The sequence below is a fragment of the Sinohyriopsis cumingii genome, chromosome 3 (assembly GCF_028554795.1).
Source record: "Sinohyriopsis cumingii isolate HCF-2022 chromosome 3, ASM2855479v2, whole genome shotgun sequence".
In the NCBI taxonomy this organism is placed as follows: domain Eukaryota; kingdom Metazoa; phylum Mollusca; class Bivalvia; order Unionida; family Unionidae; genus Sinohyriopsis; species Sinohyriopsis cumingii.
This window is the reverse complement of record NC_142963.1, coordinates 148593573-148615627: the sequence shown is the minus strand read 5'-3', so window position 1 is coordinate 148615627 and position 22055 is coordinate 148593573. Positions and strand designations below refer to the sequence as shown.

Genomic DNA, 22055 nt, shown 5'->3' with positions numbered 1-22055 from the left:
TGCTACATGTCTGCAGCATGATGCCCCAGTGCTAGACATCACTATAAACTGTCACACTGCAGACATTGTAGCAGTGTGACTGAAAAATTGTGTAAGCTACGTTAAAAATCCGAATCACACACACTGGTCCATATTCTTCAAATCAAGGGCAGCCTTTATCTTTGATACTACAAGTCAAACTTTTGTCAAAATTTAGATGCAGACGTGTCACTGGTATGTAAAGATGTAATGAAATATCTCGGTTACCTTTTAGTGTGATTAAGGTAGAAGAATAATAGAACCAGTTTAGGCAGGCATTATAAGTAGAAAAGGGGAGCAAAATTCTTTGCTACCTTGAAAATGATTGCAGATAATAAGTATAATAATTATAATATATGAAGTTCATAAATTGAATAATTGGTATCCATTAGAAACACTTATAAGATGTGTTGTATTACTATGTTTTGTAAAATGGTCTAATGGACGTGTAGCTGTCAGACTTGCATGCCATTTTTTACTACATACAGTAAAATGTTTTAAGGCAGGTGAGGCTGTCAGACTGCATGCCATGTTACTACATACAGTAAAATGTTCATAGGCAAGTGTAACTAAGGCTTGCATGTCGTTCTACTACATACATTAAAATGGTCATAGGCAGGTGTAGCAGCCAGAGTAGGACGTCATTTGACTGCTTACTGTAAAATAGCCTAAAGTTGATGTGGCTGTCCGATTTGCCTATCTTATAACTACTTGCTCTAAAGTGGTCTAAACGCCGATGTGGCTATCAGTCCAGCGTGTATTTGACTACTTACTGTAAAGTGATCTAAACGCCGATGTGGCTATCAGTCCAGCGTGTATTTGACTACTTACTGTATAATGGTCTAAACGCTGATGTGGCTATCAGTCCAGCGTGTATTTGACTACTTACTGTATAATGGTCTAAAGCTGATGTGGCTATCAGTCCAGCGTGTTGTTGTTGTAGTTGTTGTAGGCTTTAACGCAATTTTTCAGCACACGATAGGCTATACATGGCGGCCAGTATTAATGGTGGAGGAAGAACCCGGGAAATCCCCTGAAGGAACCACCGACCTCGAGAAGCTACTGGCAAGCTTTCTCACATACCCACATTGGCTGAATCCGAGACTCGAACCTACGCAGACAGAGGTGAGATGGCAGTGATCCGTAACGGAAAGCGCTTTAGACCACTCGGCCACTCGGGGCCCCCAGTCCAGCGTGTATTTGACTACTTACTGTATAATGGTCTAAAGCTGACATCCTTCAGTCAGATGTATATTTTACAGTGTCTGTACAAATACATAGAATACGTTATTGGGTCAGCTCAAAATAGATTTGTGGAAATTTTCATTAGTAAATTAGCAACCAAAATTATATCCAACACTTCAAAGAGCACTAGACAATAAATTTTGCTTTGAATTTTTTTTTCTCTAATTCAAAATGTCCAAAACTCCTGAAATTAAGATTATGTTCGTTTAAAAAGGCTGAAAATCACGTTGAATGAAGGTCACGTTTTGACGTATGTAGGGGTTTTCCCATCAAAAAATGGAGCACGACTATAAGTAATAGGGTCATATGATGCCTCAGCATGTAACATGAGAAACGAATAGCTGGTAGAGCTCAAGATGCTACAATGTTAATATTTTCAGTCATGATCGAAGACATGTTATTGTTGTCACTGTTGGTTCCTTCTTGGCACAGAATTTCAAATGTGCATCCATATATGAGCTCATAAGAAGAAAACAAATCTTTATTTGGCTTGATTGTATATTTCATGCTATATTGGCTTGCATCCTCTTTTGTATTTTTCTTATATACCAGTGCTTTTCTTGTAAATTTTATTTACCTGATTCATTTTCAAAATAAAATGACAAGTTGGGACATCTATTTTTAGATGGAAAAATTTACAACTATCAAACTCAATCACAGTACATCAGTTCACTGGTGCCGGCAGAATTATTATCTCGGGATGAGTTGGGGGTGGGGTGGGGGGCAAACCCCTCTTTGTGGGCGCTTATGCATCTGTTATATTCATATAATTTTGTTATTTGTTGCATATGAGGTTGTGCACGATTATTTCAAGCATGTTGACCTATGACCTTCTATTATAAATATCTGGAGATAAGAAACAAAATATTTTGCATACATCTCTTTCGGACAAAATTCAATAAAACCTCTGATTGTGACAAATAAGGATCTCACTACACTGATCTTGATTGTGACAAATAAGGATCTCACTAGTGTTCTTGATTGTGACAAGTAAGGATCTCACTACAGTGATCTTGAATGTGACAAGTAAGGATCTCACTACAGTGATAATGATTGTCTTATGTTACGTGATTAGGCTCTAATAAAGAGGAACAAAGAAAGAGTGAAAACAACCAGCTTTGACAAATTTAACAAATAATTTATTTCCTTGGAAAAACAATGTAAAAATGAAAAAATTAGGAACTTACGGTCTTAAGAAATCAAATCCAGAAACGATCCAAGAATAATCCACGAATTAAATTTTAGAAGTCCTATTAATGCAATGTTGTAATGAATTCAAATTCGAGTCCCGACGAAAATTCCAAAATGGAAGGCGATGACGTATACTGTAGATAGTATTGTGCTGTTGTGTCTACAGTTCTTTGTTGATTCACAAACAATATTCCGGTGTTTGAATTTCCGAATACAATTTCAAGAAATATCTTTGTCCAAGAATTTTGTATGGGCACTCAAATATTTCCAGGAAAAAGAATTAATCTTTTAGAATCCAAATAGTTTGAATAAAAATTAAAATGCAACTCCAAACTGGTCACAAACAAACACTTTCCGGTGTAAAGGCCCAACTGCCTAATTTCTCTATAGACAAAAGTTATACAGTCAAAAATGACGCAAAATAGATATCCGTATGAGGGTCACGTGATCACATTTCAGAACAGGATAGAAGCTATTTACATGTCTAAGGTCACGTATTCCAGTACAGCCTCGATCTCACCCTGTGTATCCCACAATAAAAATAAATAAAAAAAGAAGTTGTTTACTTGATTCTCAGTCAAGGTCAGGAACGAGGTCAGCTTTTAGATACAATGTTTGGTGTTTACGACTGATTGTGACAAATAAGGATCTCACTACAATGATCTTGATTGTAACAAATAAAGATCTCACTACAGTGATCATGGTTGTCACAAATTAGGATCTCACTACAGTGGTCACGATTGTGACAAATTAGGATCTCACTACAGTGATCTTGATTGTGACAACTTACGATCTTTCTACAGTAATATTGATTGTGACAAATTAGGATCACACAACAGTGATTGATTGCGACAAATTGGGATCTCACTACAGTGATCAAGGTTGTTACAAATTAGGATCTCACGATATTGATCTTGATTTCGACAAATTAGGATCTCAAGGCAATGGTATTGATTGTTACAAATTAGGATCTTGATTTTGACAAGTTAGGACCTCACGAAAGTGATCGTGATTATGACAAATTAATTTGATGCCCCACCCCCATTTTGGGGGATTGAATGTAACTAATAAATCAATATGCAGATGATTTCAATGTGAATAATTAGAGGGGAAAAAAATAAAAATGGATTACTCTTCTACCACAATTAAAATATTTCAATAATGGTATTTATATTTATTATTATGATTTTATCCCCAGGACACTAGCCCTCCTTCAGTTCAGGACTTCCTGTATTAAAAGTGCCTTTCCTAGCCCCATTGATTGTTTCAAGTACACTGCAGATACTTACTGTGAGAGAAAATACAAATAATTATGTGGTTATGTTTGCTATCACTTACCATTATTAGCGATATTCAGCATGTAGCAGTTTCTGGTAATTTCTCATGATTATATACATTCGGAATCAGCAAGGTTTGTACTGTTGTGGAGGGGTTTAATGATTAAAGAAACACTTTGTTCACAAATCAACTAAATCACCATAGCAGCTATCTTAAAAATCGTGTTATCCTCCTAGATCTCAAAAATATTTATACACCAACATGGACCTTTAAATAATTAAAAGGCATCATCCGTTATCTAGTTGGTCCCAATAAAAATGGCGCTGATCTGACCTCCAACATGGTCGTCCGATCATATGACCTCTTACATGCTCGTCCTATCATAACATCGTGTTTTTGTTATTACTGAATGAATAATAATATTAACATGACCTTTTACGCCATACATAATTCTTATGTATACGACCCCAGACGAAAATTAGTATTTTACTTCTCTTTCCGATATATGGTTTTCATTTGAAGACTGACAATGAAATCTATTAAGTTTTAATTACGGTCCCGATCTGACGTCCACCATGGCCGACTATCTTGAAAATCATCTTTCTAGTTTTTCTCCCGAACAGAGGTCATATTCAAAGGGGTTAATAGCTTCGAAATTTCTCATCTTGTTGTTTTGATTAAAATTACATTTAGATCATAATGCTAATATAAACTTTGTATATGACAATGTTCCATGTAAGGTAAAATTGTTTGGTAGAAGATGTTGGTTAATTTTGAGTGAAAATTATTTGATAATTTGTAAAATTTGTATAGCCACCATGTATAGATAATCTAGTTTTCTTCTTCTTTTAAGCTTTTCCTATTATACTACTAGAAGAGTGACCGCTCCGGTGGCCTAATGGTTAGAGCGTCCGCCTTGGATGCGGAAGGTCGTGGGTTCGATCCCCGGCCGAGTCATACTAAAGACTTACAAAAATGGTACTAACAGCTACCTCGCTTGGCGCTCAGCATTAAGAGGTTAGTGTTAGGACTGGTTGGCCTGGTGTCAGGATAATGTGACTGGGTGGGACATCATGCTACATGTCTGCGGCATGATGCCCCAGTGCTAGAGATCACTATAAACTGTCACACTGCAGAATTCGTAGCGATCTGATTGCAAAATTGTTAAAGCTACGTTAAAAATCCAAATCGCACACACACACACTAGAAGAGTATTTGTTTTAGTGTAATAATCAGCTCTGACTGGAATGTTCCAATGTTGCTCTGAGAAAAATACAATTTTCATGTCTCTTACTTTAGGACCAGCTTAGTAAGCGTTAATTAACCTTGTAAATTTACTATGTCATTTTCTGATTTCGTCATTGGTATTAGTTACTGTAGGACTCATCCACTCATATCTCTGGAAGGGGCCCTTGGATAGAACGAATAATACAAAGAAATGCCCAGCTCCAGATGACACAGACGTTCGAGCGTATGCACGGAGCAAGAGGAGGTGGGAAAATCACTGGCATGTGTGAAAACAATAAAACAAATAAGCATTTAATGGCTTGAAACAGAAAATGTCAATGGATTATTTTTATTGGTCTTGCTTGTATTACGTCCTCATATCGTTTGGTAGCACTGTTACTCAGTCTTTAATGAACAGCTACCAATCCATGTACATGGTTTCAAAATGAGTCGGACAGTTTGAAGGACTTTATTAATGTCTTCTTGGCAATGCTGTCATTTTTTATCAGACAACTGTTGGTGTGTTGTACATTGATGGTGTATCTGCAGTGGCAGTATTTACGGTAGGAAACCTGTAAATTACACAATGGAATCAACAAGAAGGGACTTGGCAGACACAGTTTATGTCGCCATGGTGGCAAATGTGATGCAGTTGTACTGGCGAAATGTGCCTGGAAACCTAGGATTGACTGGCCTAGGTGGCGTAGCTAAAATAGTTCCGTGTTAAGGCGACATTCGTATAGTTTCTACGGCGTGAACTGCTGTCGGTACGGAAACCTAACTAAGAGAAACCATGCAGATGTGCGGTTGATATATATTTGGCAGGTTGTGAGATCTGGTCTTGCACTGATTAGAGTAAAATTTATGTATATAACGGACACGTCAGGCTTTCTAATTTACAACTGAAGTTGTATGGAAGTCTTTGGAAATTTCGGGTAAACATATGACTTTCATGGGAATCGCGCCAAGCAAAGAACCCTGGCTTGTAACAGTATTATGTTATTTTCCATTTCAAGAAGTCCGCGTTTTGGTTTAGTAAGTAACTGTAATTTAATAAAAATAATGAAAATAAAAACACTTTTATTGTCAGTTTAATTGCAATTATGTAAATTGTCAGATATTCTGAAATAAGTTTGTTTTTGTTTCTATGTTTCCTCCAGTGTGTCATTCGCTCAAGCCTAAGCCAATAATACAAGTCTGCGATACATTTAATCACATCACGTCAATAAGGTCTTGTTTGACGCTCTTGTGACATTTGCCCGAAAACATCAAGGCACTATCATATTTGAATTGTAAATGTAATTTCTTTACAACTTTTCAATAGGCAAAGTCATAAACAATAGCATACTTAAACTAATTGCATGTTAATGCATGCGGACTTTGCCTGAATTAATGAGCCAATTCTCTGACTAGGCGTCTACAGGTAATTTTCTAACGCGTTTGATTATGACGTACTAAGGTATTAGACTTGACTCGCTTGCCCAAAGGCTATTTGTAGGCACTTTATATGCTGTGGCTGACAAACCTTATCTTTTACCGTACCGCCCTCGGAGAAAAATCGACAACATATCCAAAATGCCCTTATTTCCGTTTTCTTTGCAAGTGCTTATAGGATATCAAATAAAAGTCACATTTTCAATAAAATTAACATTCTCAAAGACGTCTGAGTACAATGTTCCAATCGTCGGATCATGCTGAAAATAGTGTCCCAAATATATTTTTAGAATTATAGACACACACGTGACCTTCTCTATATCGTACACAATTTGAGTTTGTCATCACACATTTGACAGAATAAAAATGAGACTGCATTGTTATGCATATGCAACCCCTGGATATCAAACTGAGCGAGATATTAGCCTGGATATCAAAGTGAGTGAGATATTAGACTGGATATCAAACTGAGTGAGATATTAGACAGGATATCAAACTGAGTGAGATGTTTAACTGGGTATCAAACTGAGTGAGATATTTGACTGGATATCAAACTGACTGAGATATTAGATTATCAAGAACTATTCGAATATTTGCTAAAAAGCTAGCAAGTCATTCATATTTAGAATACAATTTCTTTTTAGTAAATTTGCAAGTAATTTCAATACCTATATGCGGGAAGCCTTTAAAGCGCAGTTAAAAAGCCAAATAAACAATAAAAGAAGATGAAAATCATGATAATATTTTATTAATCAGATCCATCTCTCTTGATCGAGAGAGAGAGAGAGAGAGAGAGAGAGAGAGAGAGAGAGAGAGTAAATGTATGAGGGTTAGGGTTTGGGTTAGTAAATGTATACATGTAGTAACTAACCCTGTAGTAAATCATTCTGCAACTGTTTACTACTTAAGTAAATGTTGTTTCCGCTTATTCCTGTCTGTATTTTACTTCTTGCTTGTGCCGAGGAATACAAACATGTACAACAGAGTATGTCTGCACCAATGTACATTCAGTGCAAGTTTTAAAATTAGATATGCAATATATATTTCAGCAATATGATTTTATTTCACAGTAGTGTTGCGTTCTGTGCTGTGTCTACTTCAAAAGAAATTTTAATCAGCATCTTTTTCAAATTTACCATATCCCCATCGTTCCACGAAAAGAGATGTTTTATACTTGGGAAACCCGAACCCATTCAGTTAAAAAATGTTGTCATATCTGATGATACATTTCAGATCCAGTGATCGTAGTGCTTTGTTTGCAATGAGATTTTTATTTCCAAATCATTAAAGGTAAGCATATCTCATTGTTATTTATGTGTGCAAAATAATAAGAATGGTTCAAGTAATGCAAGTAATTCTTAAACAAAAATTAATTTTTGAAGTAGTTGTAGGTAACTCACCAGGGAATAATAACACTTTGGAATGCTAAATATGTGCACTAATTATTTGGGCAAATGCATTACGTTTCTCCTAAACGAGAATGTATTCCCTACGGATCATTACGCATGTCAGTGAAAAGGAAGTTATCCATCATAAAACGGCGCTTGCACTTGGATATATACAGTGAAGCCAACAAGGGTTGGCCATTCACGGAGACAGGCGTAAATGACATCTTACGTATGTAGTCGTGACAATAGGGATCAACCGCAAAATCTTCATATATTTAGAAACTAACTTTAGTGCGTACGTTATTTCGTTCTTCTGAAAGTGCTTGGGACGTTTTCATAACTGAGATTTATATTTCTTGGTGGTTACAGAAATCCGTTGGAAAGGTAAGTGCGCTATGTTCAAATTAATCACCCTTACATGTATCGGAAACGATGAAATGACAACAACAACGACGACGATAATCCATGTCGTAACGGACTTATCATTGTTTATTAATTCGTATGACTTGCAGGTGCAAGAAACAAATTAACAACTATAAGTCTTCGGGTGCAACTGCAGTAGCAATACTAAAAATAATAACAGTAATAATAATAGTCACAAGAAGCACAGACTGTGATGGTAAATTTTCATGTAATCGTTTCGTGCCGATGACAGTTTGGATCGTTAGATCACTGGCGCAACCTCTTTGTATTTCAGGACAAATTCATGCTTACCGCTGGTAAAGGCTTTGACATCAGTAAGCATCAGTTGCTGTGCAATTTAAATGCTTGCTACAAAACCTATCTGATTACATATTAATGTTAAAAAATAAATCACGAATTACGATTGTATTTTTTTCTTGTTAAGCTTTCCAAGGCAGAAAGGAAGTTTGGTTAATGGCCGATTTAGTTTCACGAAAAGAGAGTGCTTCTTTCAAAGAATCGTTTTAAATGTCACAGTCCTACGTCCCAGTCTTATAAATGTTTTTAAACAATCACAAGCCCAGTCAGATTTTGGAAAGGTTTAAAATTATTAAAATGAATATATAAATCAAATTGAAGTACAAATAAATACATTTTCGTCTGCGAGGAATTGATATTGGTTCCACACCATACTAGCCAGAAATGAATGACAAATTATTTACTTCCGACTAAAGCAAGGAATTCTTGTAGTAAAACACTATTTAAATGCAGATTATGTTCTGAACCGTAACTAAAACTGTAAATTTGTTTAGATTGCAATGTAGCTCCAAAAACAAAATATTAATTTTTTTCTTCTGAAATACACATTAGACTATATTATATGGTCTAAACCATTGCGATGACCGTAACTTTACCTTAGGTTGTAATGTAGTTACAAACGTTACACGTTTGATTTACGTGTTAATGTCACTCTTTACGATTTAAAAATTTGTTGCACAGAGTCAACAGTTTACATTTTATTTAACTAAATGCTATCTTTGGGCTTTTGACTACAAATAATGCGTATCGAATACGTTTGTTATTGTTTACGTTTGTGGTATTTAAATGGAGTTATCTTTGAATCAACTTCGAAGTGTAACGAATATGACTGCATCTATTTGTAGCATCAGTAGGTAATATGCAAATCTGCCTGAACCATGAACGTTACCTGCATGACATGTAATGGTATATATATATATATATATATATATATATATATATATATATATATATATATATATATATATATATATATAATTTAATTGTTTGTTAGTTTCAAATTGGTTTGATTCCATTACATGCTATTATAATGTAACTTTATTTACTGGATTTAATATTTTGAGAATAGAGTTCAGTTCGGACTGATATTTTTGCTGTTGTTAACGTAAACAACTTTATAGAAACATTGTGTATAATGCTGACCTAGTTTCTGACCTTGATTCAGAACCAGTGATGGTTTTGGGTAAACAACTTTTATTTTTTAAAAATCTTTCTCAGAGCAAGATTCATTAAACAGCATCAAGGCCATACGTGACAAATAGCATGTGCTTATTGTTACAAATGTTTAGTTTTCCCAGAATGATGAACTCTAGACTTCCATCCAGGCATCTGTTTGAGTCTTGGTTAGACTTATTATTAATGTTTTGAGAAGTAATTGTCATTCATGCTTTAACATTAAGAAGTCAAGTTGTTTTATGTTGTGACCAGTTTTGGGCTAATTATTTTATTATCTTCAAATTATTTGGATTTCAAGTAAATGTTTTCCAGGGAAATACTAGTGCTCTAAATTAATTCTTGGACAAGGACATTTATCGAAATTTATACAAAATTCAAAAACTGGAATAATATTTTATGTGATTCAACAAGAGACTGTTGACACTACAGCACTTTACAGGTTGCAACATACGTCATCATCTTCCATTTTGGATTTCATCCGGATTCTAACTCAGTTTCATTTAGGATTTTTTAATAATATGACTTCTATTTTTTAATTCTTGGATTAAGTTTGGATTTTATTCGTAAAGCCGTAAGTTCTTATTCTCAATTTTACCTTGCTTTTCTAGGGAAATAAATTAATTGCTAAGTTTTACAAAGCTTGTTGTCTTCACTTTGTTTGTTACGTTTTGTACGAGCCTAGGATTGTAGAAATACATTTTGGAATGGCCAGTTATTTGGTTGGTTGGCCACCTGTCGGATATCAAGGCTAATGTACGCGAGAATTTTGTAAGGATATATAGGGTAAGTCCGAACCTCCGTCGTGATCATACATAGTTACCGGGGATCCAATTGTCGACGCTATTGATCGAGTGCGAGTACTTTCCTTGGGGTGAGAAGGGGGTGGGTGTAAACCAACCATCAGGGCCAAGCTATCGGAGATTAAGCTTGGACGTGTCAAAATGCAAGCTAAATTTATTTCATTATGTCTTTTGTTTTACATATTTAAGAATAACTGGGACCTTTTCAAGCACTATAATGAACTTATAGTCAAATTAAAACTCTCATTCATCAGTCAAAATATTAGGCATTGCAATACTTCTACTTAAAAATCTAAATGATGTCGTCCATACTTGATGATCAATGCCAATGTAAAGTATAAAGCTATCAACACTAATTATAAGTCCCATATCTTCTTTAAAGCTATTTTAACATCATTTAGAACCGGAAATGAATATAGTGTCCAGCACATTCCTTGACCATTAAAACAGTCAAAACAACATCCCATTAGGATTAAAGTAGTTACAAAAGATTGCAAAAATAGTTTATGGAGAATTAAGACAAGAAATGCACCACATGTGATGTTTTGGGAGGAAAATGAGAACATTTTAGTTCAAAATATACATGCAAGGTCTTTGAAAGAAGATAATGTACTTGACCACAATCACATAGAAGGCGTTTATAGAGTTCAATCACAAAACGAATGCTATTTGAATGTTTGAAATCCAAAAATGTTTATGTTTAAAGTACAAATTAGACCATGCTTTGCAGTAAAGTTCTCCGGATTAGTACATCATGTCAGTGTAAATCTATCAGGTACAGAACCTGAAGTCTAAACAGACTTCTTCTCGTGGGTCCGTGATTCTTTCTGGGGTTTTCCAGGGTTCTTCCCCCATCATGTATACTCTTCGTCATGTATAGCCGATCTTGTGTTACAAAAATGACATTAAATCCTACAACAACAACAACTCAACATACTTCCACGTGTATTTCGTGTTTAAGAATGGAATATGATATGGACTTAGCACACAAAGATAACAAATAGACACGCTGAAGCAAATAGCGGATACTACCTGGGAAATTAGTCAGACAATAAACGATTGTGAGTATGAAAGTTCAAGGCCATGTCCATTAATTATGATCATGAATATTAATAAACTATCTGCATGGGCTATGAACCAATACATATCGGTAGAACGAGCTTTTGAATAGGAATAAATTTAATGGTTATAAGAAAGTATGTTAGAAATACCAGATGACTATAACACCATTTCAATTTAGAAGTGAATTTGAAAATTCTAAATATTTGCTTGACTATTTAAAAAAATACAAGTTGGTTATAAATAAACTTAATCCAGATACAATAGATTTATTAGAACTGCTGAAGGAGTTGATTGATGAGTGCAAGAATACAATACCAAGAGTGTTATAATTGTCATGTACATTAATTAATAAAATCAAATGTCATTATTAGTCTAAAACTGTATATAAGTTACAGTTGAAACTGAAGACGATATACATAATTGTCTTGTTGGAACATCAATTATGGCCTATCCTGCACTGAACTGACTGCAAGCATGAGACAAAAGGCAACACGTGATTTCAGGAAAGACTTAATACAACGAATAACAGTGTATTTGGTAAATAAGTGTAGAGTTTCAGGAAGAAAAATAAAGAGTGCAATATTTACACAAGAACATTCACGCTCAAAGGCAGAACTATTTATTATTTGCACGAAGAACAATTATTGATGACTTGATGGTAGCCCACTTGTAAAACAATAAATGAAATTAACAAAACCAGTTGGGGTGGATTTACAGTGAAATTTATCCAAATGATTGATACACAAATTTGAGTACAAGCTGAGAAATAAATATAGTAACATAATTAAGCTTTTCTTGACTGATAATGATTTGTATGCATTGATGTCAACACAAACAACTTTTACAATGACGTGAAAGATAACATCAAGTTCTATGACACCAACGATTATCCCATGGACAACATATCTTTTGTCCCACAAAGGAATACAATAGTTTCTGGACATTTCATATTTTAGTCAGAACATATTCCATTTGGAAGAGTTTTGTGGGTTAAGGCAAAAAATTTATCCATCTTTTTCGAGTTCAAGAAAAACAATGTCTGTACAGGAATTTAAAAGTGTGATTAAAAATAATTTAAAATTTGCGAGGTTAATGTAGTCATAAGGGACATTACCATGAAATGCGTTTACTCAGATAATGCAGTCACCAGAAGATTGAGACGCATAACATCAAAATGAAATCGTATCATTTTATAAAACTGACAGGCTTTTATTGGTGGAAAATGTAACCACATTACCTTTCGGTCACTCATACACCTTGTTTTGCTTATGTTTGAAGAAGAACCCATACTGTGTACGTATGTCTAAACAAGAGTCGGTCACAGGTTCCATTGCTGTATGATCCTTGCTGAAAATATGCAAATATTGAACGCATATTTTCTCTAAAATCTTTGATCATAAAGTTGAACCAAATTACAATTACAGGTGGTGATAATTCAGGATGTCTACCACCACAACCTAGTTTGTTATCCATCGCTGCTTTCTTCTTTACATAGCCAAGATTGCTACGGCCATCAAATATAAAAGTATTGATGTCTTGATAAACACCAATTAGTTAACTTGAATCACTTATCTAATTTATCATCACTGTCTATTACTGAATAACCATCTTTCTGTTTAACTCTTTTTGTATAGTAAAGTTGAACAGAGAATAAAGTGATATTTTAAAAACAAAATATATTCAGCTTCTTAACGATTTGGTGCAAACATGGTCTTTCCACAATAAGTCAGAATATATATATATATATATATATATATATATATATATATATATATATATATATATATATATATATATATATATATATATATATATATATATATAGATAGATAGATAGATAGATAGATAGATAGATAGATAGATATCATGCTGTGAGGTCATTTTATAGCCTGTACATGTGTCTCAAATATAATTGATTTGATGGTTTTTCTTGTTTACCAGATCATATAAAATATTTTACATGGAGTTTGGGAACATCTGTTTTAATTAATGTGAACACAACGTGACACGTTTGCTAAGGTAAGAATCATGCCATGAAACCTGCTATCCTGTGTAACTTTTAAATCAAACCTGATACAATGATTTTCAGTGTTAAAATTGTTATCACTTACGTTAGTAATTGTTGTGTGCTTTTTGTTGTTTATCAAATAAATACTTTATTGGTTATTTAAACTATTCCCTCAATTGAAGACCTGAGAGTAAATTATATCTGACAGACCCACCATAGCAGCTAAGATTATTGTATTGCCGAAAGGTTCGTCGCCCTCTCTCTCTCTCTCTCTCTCTCTCGTCTTTACAGAAAACAATTCCTTTTCAAGTTTTCTATATGATCATTTGCCAACTGAGAACAAGATGTATTCATATCCTTCTTTAAACAAATGTTTTCCAGTTTGTGGCCTTGATTATCAATTTTCTATTATATCAGTGGTTATGCAAGTGTCAATTATCTGAAAGTCAACTGGTATTCTTAACGTCTTTCCACTATCCACATAAACCGTACATCTTCAGTGCCAATAGTTCCCTCATTAATTAACACTGACCTTACCATTCATAATAACGCAATGACTTATATTTGACTTAACCGAGGCAAGTAACCTTGTGTATGCCATGAAGATGTTGTAGTCACTCAACTTGTAAAACTGTCATCCTTTCCACGAGATATCGTGCCATCTCTCGCTCTTTCTCGTGCATACTACCGTCGTTAGCAGATCTTATTATGTTTACTGCAATCAAGACGAAACCTACATTCAGCACAATCATTTTCTTCGGGCGTAGCTTTGTAATTAATATCTGTAAAGTCTGTTCAGGTTTAAATGCTGCACGGCGTGTATGTAATACATTATCTTGTTGAATTTTTTTTTTACCCCTTGCCGTATCTTTTCCAGTTGGTGATGAGTTATTCATTTATCGTAGGCTGACTTTCTTGCTATTTCTTGTGCTATAATAATAATAATAATAATAATAATAATGAGGACTTTGTATAGCGCCTAATCTTTAGAAGCTCTAAGCGCTTTACAACATTAACACCTATAAGATAAAAAGACATATAATGATATGATTACAAAAACAAACACCATGAATTAGAAAACATAAAAAAACATGCTGAGAATATTTAAGGTAGGAAACATTATTAGGTCTTAAAGTTTGTTCTCGCAGTTGAAATAAGTGAGTTTTGAGAGCACTCTTGAATGGGATTACTGTGTCTTTGTGTCTAAGTTCAGTGGGCAATTCATTCCACATTGCTGGGCCCTGGTATGCAAAAGAAGGTTGTCCATATGACTTTGTTTTCATAGTGGGATTAATGAGTATACGATTGTCAGAAGAGGAGCGTAAGTATCTTGCTGGTGTGTACACATGGGTGAAGTTGGATAGGTATGTTGGACTAGATTCCGACATTGAAACGTAGCACAGAGAACAAATTTTGTGTTTGATTCTGGATGGAATGGATAGCCAGTGTAGGGTACAGAGCAGCGGGGAGGTGTGCTCTGATCGTGGTATTCTAAGTACGATCCGAGCAGCTGTGTTTTGAACCTTTTGAAGTTTCTGGAGTAGTTATTGAGATGAACCGGACAGAATTGAGTTACAATAGTCCAGTCTTGAAAGTACTAATGAACACACAAGTGTTTTAGTGGCATCAACTGAAAGATATTTGCGAATGGAACTGATGCGTCTCAGCACAAGATTTGCAGCCTTCCATATGTTCATGACATGTTGGTGCAAATTGAGAGTACTGTCCAGAGTAACACCTAGGTTTCGTCCTGACTGTGTGAATTTAATGTTGGTGTTGCTGATATTTATTGTTTGAGGTAAAGGATGCGAATGAGAAAGTCTGTGTTGTGATCAGAATGGCCTCAGTTTTATCATCATTCATCTGCAGCTTGTTACATGTCATCCATGATTTCACATCAGTGATGCACCTCTCTACACCTTGGATGGTAGCATCAACTTCAGTTGGGTGGCTAGATTTGTATATTTGGGTGTTATCAGCGTACAATTGGTGAGACACTGGATGATGATCTATGACACGTGAATGCGACTGGGTGTATAGAAGGAAGAGAACAGGTCCAAGAACAGACCCCTGTGGAACACCACAACATATATCAATTGGGCTGGAGTGTATTCCATTTGCAGATACAATGTGTGTCCTGTTGACCAAGTAGGACTTGAACCACAGTAAGGCTGTATCATGAATGCAAAATACATGCTGGAGACGGTGAAGTAATATATCATGATCTATTGTGTCAAATGCTGCAGACAAATCAAGGAGGGTGAGGACTGTAATCTTTCCGCTATCCAACGCAGAGAGAATGTCATTAAGTACTTTTAGAAGAGTAGTTTCAGTACTGTGGCAAGGGCGATATGCAGATTGTACATTGCTAAAAAGAACGTTTGAATTCAGATGAGATACAAGCTGGGATAGAACAACCTTTTCTAAGATTTTTTATATGAATGGGAGATTAAAAACTGGGCGGTAGTGCATTAAATCGTTATGGTCTAGTGTTGGTTTTTTCAGCAGAGGCTTTACAATGGTAGTTTTGAAAAAATGATGGGAATTCCCCAGAAAAGAGAGAGGTATTAATAACATCAGTTAGTGAAGGCAATACTGGATCTAAACACTCAAGCAGCAGTGATGTTGGAATTGGGTCAAGTTCACATGACTTTGGTACACTCTTCATCAGGATTGTACGTACTAAATCCATAGAGACAGGTTCAAATGCTGCTAATGGTTGCCGCTCAAATTCTGTATCCCAACTGTATGGTGACAACGAGTCAATTGAAATTGTGGTGTCAAGTTTATCTCTAATGATTTGTACTTTGTCACGGAAGAAATTTGCAAACGTGTCCGGTAGGTCGACTGGTGAGAAGGTAGTTGGAAGTAGTGTAGATTTGTTCCTTGACATTAGCCTGTTAGTAATCTCGAAGAGCTCTTTGCAGCTTGAACTTTCCATGATCTTAGTAATGTAGTGGGCTGATTTCGCTGTGACATTCTTCATAGTGGCTTCATAGATTTGCTTATGAATAGTGAGTCTGGTGGAAAGCCAAAGCCTCTCAGCTTTACGGCGGTCTCTTTTAGCAGTGCGAAGCTGGTCCCTAACACTGCTATACCATGGAGAACACTTTTGAATTGATACTCTGCACTTGGTAGCTGGGGCATATTTGTCGAGCAATGAACGCAGGCAGTTATCGAGTTGTTCTGCTGTAGGAGGTAAGCAAGTTGTTAGGTTTGCCCACTTTATCCACGTTTCCTTCAGCGATGTATTCAGAAAGAGCAACAAATTCTGTCTTTAATACACGTTGTCTTCAACAATATCGAAGTCAGTACAAAAGTGTGTACAAGCCTGAATTTTATTTTGTATCACATATTGATGTAACGTATTTATTGCGTGTAACTTGCATTCAGCAAAGACGGACGAAGCAGAGTTAAGTCCATTCCGATCAACTAATTGTGTGTGGTACGAATTTAGGAAAATCAAGTGGCTAGTCAATTGTAAACAGAAATGTAAGAATTACTTTTACATGTTCTCAAATTTAACTGGGAGAGAAGATTTAAATAATGTTCTTTCTAAACAAAGTTGATAATACCATATTGCTTTTCACTCTACTATAAGTAAAAGCAACGCGTTTTGTCACCCGAAAGTAAAAGCATTTCTGCTTGTAGACAAAGCCTTGTCATGTTGACATGACAATGTCCACCTTTGTATAGGTTTTAGGGTTGGTATTTAATAGTGTTGATTTCATACAGCTTTAAAATTATGTTTTGTACTGTTTTTGTCGTTTTATTTGTTTCTAAATCAGGAGCACATTTGTTTGAATAAGATTAAAAAAACAGCTACACAACCATTCTACAACTATAGCTCATCCACTGTGTGGTATGTGAATTTGTATTGTTCATATATGTGTGTGTGTGTGTGTGTGTGTGTTCACCATTAAGGAAATTTTTACTATTAAATGGTTGCCTAGTAAGAATCGATTGCATCGTACACCAACTACTTCTGTAATGACTACTATTGTAACATATGGTTCAAGGCACAATAATGTCAACAACAAAGCAGCCGGTGTACATATAGTTAATAAGCAATTTTCAGTTATTTTTCTAATTCAGCCTATTTTGAGTTTGAACTTTGAATATTATCAAAACTGCACGGAATCAGATAGAGTTAACTCCAATTTAAATTTAAAAATCATGTGAAGTATCTATTTCCGCTTGATGCCATGTAACCTACTTGCAGTTCATTCTGTAAAGTAAGTTATATATTAGAATCAACTTTTCAATCAGTAACGATACAATAGATGTTACAGTATCTGTCAATGACATGGAAGGTTAGCATCTCTATCACAAAGATTTGTTAATTTGGTCTGGCGTTCGATAGCACAGCAAGGCAAGTAGGTTATTTAGTCCTGAGGGAAAATTTGGAGTAAAGTACTTCGATCACGGGCTTACCATAGTAGCCGATCGGAGCTGCTTCGATTGTAAGATTCGAACCGGCAAACATTTGGTCACGAGTTCTGCACGCGGATTACAGACTCACATTGACAATGAGTTAATATATATCCTGATTTTAGTACCGTTCATCTTTTCTTTCTAATTTATTTCAGTGAATTTATTACCTGTTAACTTTTTGTTGCATGTGTGATGCAATATCAATTTATATTTCCTGGTTATAAATGTGTTTATACCCTAGCCTGTCTTCAATATTTCGTGATTGATATACCAGCTAAACTCCATTCGTTGTTATTTAAAAAACTGAAACAGGTGATGAAATAATGAATTTAACAGTGCAAATATTATCTATGAAGATGATGCTGTAGTGTTCAATTTGAACGAAAAACTGAATGTACTGTAAATATTAAAAATTTCGCGTACAAAAGGCCAATATGTGTAGGCACCAATCATTAATCTTTAATTCAAAACAAAATTAATATGCCGAGGCTGTTAACAAAGATTGTTTGAAAGTAGGACTGTACATTGTAAGCAAGTGTGCAAAAAATATGTAGATTCTAGATGCGTACTATAAATAAAGGTCCATGAGTTCAAGCTATTTTTGAAAAAGATTGCCAAAAGATAACTTATAGTTTAGAACTTTCGTTATCTGGTCTAAACAACCAGGAGTATTTAGTACTTTGAAAGATTTCAATATTGAGAATACAGCACTGTTCGTCTTGTCACAGTAGCAGACGAAAATGGAGTTATTAACACAGTAATGGTACAGATTCGACCTTAATATCAACAGAAAGCTGCGAATACAGCAATAAAAGTACTCGAGAAGAAAAAAAAATGCAAGCTATAAACACAAATAAGAACAAGAAAAACTGACACCGTAATCAATAAATGCTATGAAGGAACGTTTAGGGGTTTCACATGCCGCGAAAGGTCTACTTACATCACAAGAGAAATGAGAATTAAGGAATTGTGTGAATGCTGCAGAAGTTCTTTGAATTACAACATACGAAAGGTGGTAATGAAAAGTATGTAAAATAGATTCTAGAACTGAACAAAAGGCATCAGCGAAGAATCATTTTCAAAACAAATTATGTATTAGGACGTGTATTGAGAGAACATGACCATAACTAATAGGGCACATAACTCAGTTGCAGAGAGTTGTTTTAGAAAAAGCTGGAGAAATATTTCAAATAAAACCGGGAAATATCATCATCAGGTGAAATGCGTTAACGGTTGTTTTGACTATAGCTACTTTATCCATTGCAAAAGATGTGTCTACATAAATTGTTGCTCTGTCTGTAGAAAATTTAGTCATTTTGTTGAAAGATATGCTGATATAAATTGTTACACTGCCTATAGAAAATTTAGAAAACGGTCTAGAAGGTGATAAAGGAACAAGTGTCAGTAGAGTCCCAACAGCAGACAATGATTAATTATTTACGAATACAATTTTTACCGATTTTATAAATAATGAAATTATTTGTTTGAGTTAACCAAAATGCCAAAAGCTGCATTGCTGCGATGTTGGGAGTTTTATAAGTTCTTTGTTTATGAGCGCTGGTCGGATTGATTCGTTTATTGCGTAACATATTATTTTCCTTATTTTGAAATATTGTCATTTTGTGTTCTTTTTATCATAGGTGTAAAGAAAGCATATAACATAATTAGATACATTCGTCGGCATAGGTGAATTACAAGTTCGTAAACAATTTCATATGATATTCTACAGGAACCCCTGCAAACATTACTATTAATAAAAATGAGTGTTTATTTCATAGTCAGTATTGTTTCTTGTAATTTCTAAATTTCCTGATAGTGTCGGAGACAACATGCATCGGAGGTACAACCGTGCTATTGGGGCCCCGAGTGGCCGAGTGGTGCAAAGCGCTCTCCGTTACGGATCACTGCCATCTCACCTCTGTCTGCGTGGGTTCGAGTCTCAGATTCATTCAATGTGGGTATTTGAGAAAGCTTGCCAGTAGCTTCTCGTGGGTCGGTGGTTCTTTCCAGGGGTTTTCCCGGGTTCTTCCTCCACCAGTTATACTGTCCGCCATGTATAGCCAATGTGAAAAATGGCGTTAAATCCTACAACAACAACAACAACAACAGAAACAATCGTGCTATTAACTTATACGCGAGGCACACTCACGCTGGAAGTTGATACAGTGGGAACATGGCAATCATATTTCTTCTCCTGTACATACTTTTACTGTTCTAACTTTGTCTTTCTCTTTGTCCTCTAAAATGTCTTATGTTACTGTCACAGACTGTAGATTATACATTAGAATAGCGGTGTGTTATATGTGAGTACTAATGACAATTTTTGAACCTAATTTAAAAAAGTGGCTTTTGTTGTGAAGTTTTATTATATCCAAGGATACTGCCGACTTCAAAACGATTTAAATAGGTAGAAATAAAGATAATATCTCCAGAAGATGATTTGTTCATGTTCGCTGTTGAATCTGGTATGTGTTGTTCAACATTTACGATAATATTTTAATCTGCATTGTAAATTTCCTCTCCTAAAATTAATAACTTGACGTTCAACAATGCATATTGTCGACAGGGATTATTTTAAGGATGTACATTTTCGTACCTATGCACCTAATATGCAGATTAAATAATACCTAGCTATTTGATCATCTGTTAGTCCGTTGCTACCTCATAGAAAAAATAGGTCCAGTCGGTAGGATCATCTTTTCAATAAAGTTAGTTTTATAAGGACTGACAATGTTTTCCAATATTCTACAGAACCTGATGCATATCAATATTTACAAATGTAAGCAGCTAAAAACATCAGTAGATGTAGGCTGTAAACAAACGTTATGTACAATTCTGTGGCCTGTCATCAACCAACTATCTGTCTGTTGATGTATCTACAGACATACGGTGATAGAGTTTTAAAGTTATATGCAGATTAAATGAAATGGTTTCATAAATATGATGTTGGTATTTACTTGAATGCATCTTCATCGGCTAAAGGTTGTTCACATTCAAATAGTGTTTTTGCGCATTAGAAAGACAAACCATCATGAAATTTATCAATCATTTTGAATAATTTTTGGATATATATCTGACTATAAAATGGCAGTAGGAAGTCCTATAACGAGATGTTGCACTTTGCATCTGTGTTATTTTGCTGCTTGTGTTTCATCTTCTACACATGTTTATCTCTCTAACGTTGTTATAATTTTGCAGATGAATGCTCATTCCAAAATATGTATTGTACTATTTATTTGTGAACTTTAATTTCAATTAATCATGTCTGTCAAAGTAAGCTTCTGAGAAAACTGGATTTCAAACATCTTTATATCTACAAAATGTTCAAGGTAAACGGGATTTTACTCCATCCATATGGTACAAAACGTCCTAACTTATTAGTTGATTTTAATTAATATTAAGGTCTTTCAATGTGAGTGTATGTTTTGTAGACCTATGAAAATTGTATCTAGCAAAAGTTTGTTCACGAATGCAGCGTATTTGTTGGGACCATTCTTACACCGTTTTTTGAATATCTCTTGAGACCGCTTGTTATACATTGTGCTTTATGTATCTATCTGTCATAATATTTTTAGCTTTTTCACAATTGTTAAAAGATTCGTTGCATTCTTTCCGGTTTGGGGGTAATATGTGTATCCGCTTTGTTTATAACCTTTTTCAACTTTGCATGTCTTTCTGTATATATACACACACACACACATATCTATAATCATTTTCTTATTTACTTGTGGGGGCCCCGAGTGGCCGAGTGGTCTAAAGCACTCACCGTTCCGGATCACTCCATCTCACCTCTGTCTGCGTGGATTCTAGTCCAAGGCTCGGCTAGCATGGGTACGTGGGAAAGCCTGCCAGTAGCTTCTCGTGTGTCGGTGGTTCTTCCCAGGGTTTTCCAGGGTTCTTCCTCCACCAGTTATACTGGCCGCCATGTATAGCCTATATTGTGCTGAAAAATGGCGTTAAACCCTACAACAACAAAACAACAACAAATTTACTTGTGTAAAGTAATATGCTCAGTTAACCATTCTACCAATTCGTGTTTTGTCCCCTTCCATTTGTTCCCACAGTTGACTGATA

At 35.1% G+C, this 22055-nt stretch overlaps 1 protein-coding gene across 1 annotated transcript in view; it reads left to right on the top strand.

Annotated features, from left to right (window-relative positions):
* Positions 1-7972: 7972 nt before the first annotated feature.
* LOC149804116 (uncharacterized) overlaps positions 7973-22055 on the top strand; it is a 31999-nt gene continuing 17916 nt past the window's right edge. Inside the window, exon 1 of the mRNA XM_089954082.1 lies at positions 7973-8165. The gene's annotated coding sequence lies outside the window, so the exon portion shown is untranslated. The remainder of the gene's footprint in view (positions 8166-22055) is intronic.